At 36.5% G+C, this 5,821-nt stretch overlaps 1 non-coding gene across 1 annotated transcript; it reads left to right on the top strand.

Annotated features, from left to right (window-relative positions):
• The first annotated feature begins 4,598 nt into the window (after positions 1-4,598).
• Positions 4,599-4,701, top strand: LOC132482781 (U6 spliceosomal RNA). Its single transcript, XR_009530953.1, has one exon. It is a non-coding gene; the product is annotated as a U6 spliceosomal RNA (small nuclear RNA).
• Positions 4,702-5,821: the final 1,120 nt, after the last annotated feature.

Genomic DNA, 5,821 nt, shown 5'->3' with positions numbered 1-5,821 from the left:
AGCTGGGACGGTCAGTGAAATATACTCAGTCAGAATTCTGAGAGGCACAGTAATGAGAAGAGATTTCATGGCCACCGCATTTATTCTTTATTTTCCTTTTAAAAATAGCTTCTCCTACTTTTCATTTTTACTTAGTCTCTTATTTTCAACACATCTTCTTTCTTTCTTTAAAATATTTTTTTGAAGCATAGGTGATTTACAATATTTTGTTAGTTTCAGGTGTACAGCAAAGTGATTCAGTTATACATATACATATATAAATCTTTTTCAGAATTACTAGTCTTATTTTGTATTTTATAATTAATATTTAAATAAAGTGTTACTAATTTTTGAGTAGAAAAAGTGGAAACAAGCTGGGTCAGAAAAAAGTGTGAAAGGATAAAGGTGCGAACAGTGGAATTTCAAGGGACTAATATATGCTGATTGTCAAAAAAGGATGTTGAAGTTTGAATTTTAAAATTGTTTTCCCACCGTTCTCAAAATTTATGAAGAATTTAGAAAAAATTTACCCTATGCTAGAAATAATATTTAAAATATTTTTTCTATAGGGTATGACAAGGCCCATCCACTTCAGTAAATATCCATTTTTTCTTTGTTTCTTGGGCCTTTCTGTGTATGACTTCAATCGTCAGAGGTAACCTGTGCAAGACTCGGTTAATGTGTCTTAACAGTGCCCTTCACTACCTAATGTTTTGACTTCAGATTTTCTTAAACAGGTAACCAGAAATCTTAGAACTCTTACAAAATCAGGTTTATATGATCATATATGTTGCATTCTTTTTTTTTTTTTTTTTTTTTTCCTGCTGTATGCGGGCCTCTCACTGCCGTGGCCTCTCCCGCCGCGGAGCACGGGCTCCGGACGTGCAGGCCCAGCGGCCATGGCCCATGGGCCCAGCCGCTCCGCGGCACGCGGGATCCTCCTGGACCGGGGCACGAACCCGCATCCCCCACATCGGCAGGCGGACCCCCAACCACCGCGCCACTAGGGAAGCCCCTATGTTGCATTCTTATTGCTATTGTATGCAGAATACTTTTATTACAGGCTTGCCTCTAAGATAGGAGTCTTTTACTGGGGTGAATGTTTTCCCTATCATCCCCTGATGTTGTTTGCACAAGGATGCACATAAGTGGGCTTGGATCACGTTTCTTTATCAGATGGAGGCGGTTGGCATGAGTGGAAGAACTATCTGTCTGTGTTGTAACATCAGGAATAACACCACATCAATATGCATGTTTATGGAAAACGTTTTGTCTAAGAAAACAGTTTGCTCACAGAACTCTGTCTTAGATACTTGGAATTTCTCTGCAAAATGAAGCAAGCAAATAAATAAGCTGTTTGTTCACCAGCATAATTTGATGAAAACTGCTCCATTTCTGGAGGTGTGGCACTGGATATTAATCTTTATTATTTTTAACTGCATCAGATCCCATTTAGCATTGCTGTTGAAAATCAAATTATCATTGCTAGCTTAGCTTTCATGTAAACTTGAATCTGACAAATTGAATGGGTAGATTTACTACTTGAAAGAAAGAACTTTTTTATTACCTTCTCAGTTTCTGTGGACACATCTTTGTCCTCCCGGCTATCTTCCTCCACTACTGATCATGTTTTTTTTTTAACATTTTGATAGAGCCACGTAAGTTGAAGTCTTTCCTCAAGCTGCTCACAACAACTAGACATATTAATATGTATGAATTTAGGAATAAATTTTAACTGGGAACCATCAGGTGTTAATCATATGACCATTTTACCGAAAAGATGTATAACCATCTGCATGAGTCTCTAAGTCATTTGTGGGTGTGGGTTAGTAGGAAAGGAGGGTAGAAATGAACCTTTAAACCATTATAGTCGGCTCTCAAATTTATGTGCTGATAAGTAAGAGAGGAGTGGCTCTGATAATCCCAAAGAGTGGATCATCTAACAGCTGTTTCTCTTTGATGTAGAAATGGATAATGGAAATTTTTATTTTTTCCTAACATACTGACGTTCTTAGTTCTGTTTATGTACTAAAAACTAATTTTTGACTTAGCCTATTTGTTCCAAGGTCCAAGAGTGGGAGGAGAGAAGACACTCCAGAAGCATGCTTGTTGATGGGAAGAATTTGGACTGTATTAAACATTGTTAAAGGTACTCAAGAAATTGGGTAAGCCACATATGGAAACTGTGAGAGAATACTGTAACTCAGCTCCTTAATTGAACACTGAATGATCAAGGGGATATTCTTTCAATTTAAATTTTAAAGAATTACTTTAAAACACTTTATATATGTTTTGATATGTGTGTGCCCTTCTGAATAAATCAAATCAGTGCAGATTGAGGTAATCCAGGTATCTAAATAACCAAACTAGGTAACCCCAAAATAAGCATTCCAGTTACTTTTTCTCTCAGTAACAAGTTTTAAAAATTTTGTTTTCCACCTCATTTTGCCTACATTTGCTTATTTCAAATTGGTCCTAAAATGGCTACATGAAAAAATAACTACACTTACATGTCAATATCGTCCTTTTTTTCTACTTAATTGTAGTGGAGTGAAAAGTTTGTTCTTCTTCAAATTCTTTATGATGTGATGTATTTGAATAGTGGAGTAGGAATCAGAATATGTGGGTTCTGTTCCGAGTTCCACATTTTCCTGCTAGTAATATGATGATACATCACTTTGTCTAATACTAATTTCAACTTGATAATACCACTTGAAATAGCTTGAGCCTGACCACAAGCTTAATATGTACAAACAGTGTGATCTACATTCAAAAAAACTTCTAATATTATCACAGGCTGGGCTGAGAAGAATAAGTATCTAGAGAAAAGAAGAAGGTGGTCATCCTTTTCTGATCTGCACTGTTAAGACTTCAAATGGAATAATATGTTCATTTCATGACACCACATTTTGGGTAAGTTGTTGGGAAGATGACCAGCATCTGGGACAGTGGCTTTCAAAACTTTTCTGATGACCCATGATAGGAAATATATTTTACATTACAACCCAGTATGTGTGTGTGTGTGTGTTGTGTGTCTGTGTAATAGAAAAGTGTCATAAAACATTTAAAACATGTGACACAGTCTGATATTTCTATTCTAGCAAGTTGTATTATGTTCTGATTCATTTTTAAACAATTGGTATCATAAAGCAACTCAGGAGCACATCCCCACATTTTGGAAAACGTTGATCTGAAATATTAATTTGACTATAATAACTTAATGATTCACATTCTTTTCTTTTGATAGATGTTGACAATTTACCTCTATAAAAGTTAAACCCTTTTATACACCTACAAATGATATATGAGCTTTTCTGTTCACTTGCTCCTTTGCCAACACAGTATGCTATCAAACATCTTGATCTCTTTCAATATGATAGTTGAAAACCCATATTTTGGTGTACTTTTAATTTGTATATCTCTTACTATGCATGAAGTAATCATCTTTTCATATGATTAAAAGCTGACAGGAGAAAATTGGATTTTTCCAGGGAACTACCTCTCAACCTTAAGAGGTAAACAATTCTACTTTCTGTCTCTATGACTAAACCTACACTGAGACCCAGCTTAGGAGTAGAAAAGGTCTTAGAAGAGGTCTTAGGTTTTGTCCAAGCTCACAAGAAACAAGTGAGTCTTACAATAAGGGCCATAAGCCAGGACTTCTGATGTCCTGGCCAGGGCTCAAGTTCTGCACTTGGTGCTTGGGGAAGACAAAAGTCTTGGGACAGACAAGTGATGAAACACTCATACGTGAGCTTTAGGAAGATGAATAAGCCCTTGTATTTGTGCTGGATGAGGATGGGTGAGGAGTAGGGGATTGCTCATAGCAGGCATTTAGCAAATATGCAAAAGGGAAAGAAAGAGGACACTTTCCAGTAGGTAAGAGCTCTGCAAGACGCAACGGTGGCCTTCCAGCTCATACAACTCTGAATTAAGTGGTCTAATAGGTTCCAGGAGAGAAAGACAAGGCAGAAGGAAAAACTCCCAGAAGTGTTACTCACAGGACTGCTGTGTATGACTGAGTAATCTATGTGCTGCACAAAGGGTCCTGGTGGGTGAGACTGGGCAGGAAGACCTGAAAATCAGCCTCAGTTCTGTTTGCTGTGCCATGAGCCCACAGGGCTATGCAAGCCCGGAGAGGGTTCACGTTTCTAATATGTCCAACAAGAGGGGGTGCTTCACCAATTTGTTAACCCAGAGGGGCATCATTTCCCAATCCATCTGTCCTGAGGGGGGCGCCTTTGTCTAATTTGAATAAAAGGGCTGTGTAAGCTAGTGGTGGCCACATTGGTGCCCTCTGCAATCACGCAGCACAATGTTCCTGGAAATGGCTATGGGCCCTCAAGTTCCTGTGATGTCCCAGGAATTGTATGGAAGGGCTGGAGGTAGGGATCCCAGTTATAAGGCTGTAGAAGGAGATCAGAGGGAAGCGACTGAGTAGAGATAGGTTTAGGGAGATAAGAAAATAACTTGGAATTATACAAGGAGCCTAAAATGTGGTTTCTCTATAGCTAAAATGCTAAATGTTAATAAAATTAATGTAGTATACTCTACGTCCAGCAGAATAATTTACTGTATTTACAAAATTATGAGGAACTATTCACATCGAATGTTTGCTCTCGTTAATATGGAACATGAAGAATAGATTCCATTTCGATACAGAAATTATCATGGCCCCTGCCCAAGGATGATATGCAAATTTGTGAAGCATTCCATATTTTTAATCTTGTAATAACATATAATGGAATATAATCTTCAAAAAACTGAATCACTATACTGTACACTTGAAGCTCATACACTATGGTAAATCAACTATGTTTTAATTTAAAAAAAAAGAATAGATTCCATTTGGTTTCTGGTCTGCATTGTTGTAGTACAGGTTAGCAAACCTCATCAGAAGATAAGAAAGTCAGTGCCAGGGAGGGACTAAGACATATTAAATTACATTATATATATATATATATATATATATATATAATATTTATATAAATATATACTATGTTATAAAGTATTATATTATATAGATATTATTCACTTTGTAAGAAATTTAATCATTTTTGCATACTGCATGTCTCCAACAACTATTCACTTTCTGACTGTAGAGTTTCAGGTGTTGATTCCTGTCTTTTGAGATAAACAGAATTCCCACGAGCATTCGAACAATAAAAACCAAAGCACAGTAAAAGACAAGTAGCTTTAAAGAAAGCTGTACACTTGCAAATTATATGTGTCTGGACTAATAGTCTTTACCACCAAAACACGTGCATCAAATTACAATTAAAGTCATACAGCCATGTTCATATTATCTGTTTAGGAAGGAGGATTTTGTGTGTGCCAAGCAAAAAAAGTGAAAGCAAAGAAAGCAGCAGTCCCTAAAGAGAATGTTCATTTTAAAGACATGGAAGATTATAGTATTTAATTTATGAGCAAATGCTCATCTGATTTATTGTATTTTATGGACAGTGCCGATAACCAATATACAGGCAAGACAGAATCATATAGTATGTGAAAGAAGACCTAGTCTATATTTTCTTTTGAAATAACTATACTCTCACTGAAGGTGAATATTGTATTCATTTACCTGAGTATTTGATGGATATCCACTATCCTGATGACCTCCAGTGTTTTCATTTGGTCTGGCTGGTGATCCATTGAATTTTATGGGTGCTGCAAAATATTTTTGAATATTTACTGTCTTGAAAACTTCTAACAGTGAAAAATAATTACTCTTGGATACAGTTTTACTTCCCCAGTGGCTAATGTTACTTTTTAAGCCTATCAGTTGTCCAGTTAACTTTTACTCACTGGAGTAAGCCATGTGCGAATGAAGATGACATTCCAC

This window comes from Mesoplodon densirostris, chromosome X, assembly GCF_025265405.1.
Source record: "Mesoplodon densirostris isolate mMesDen1 chromosome X, mMesDen1 primary haplotype, whole genome shotgun sequence".
In the NCBI taxonomy this organism is placed as follows: Eukaryota; Metazoa; Chordata; class Mammalia; order Artiodactyla; family Ziphiidae; genus Mesoplodon; species Mesoplodon densirostris.
This window is presented reverse-complemented; position numbering and strand designations above follow the sequence as displayed.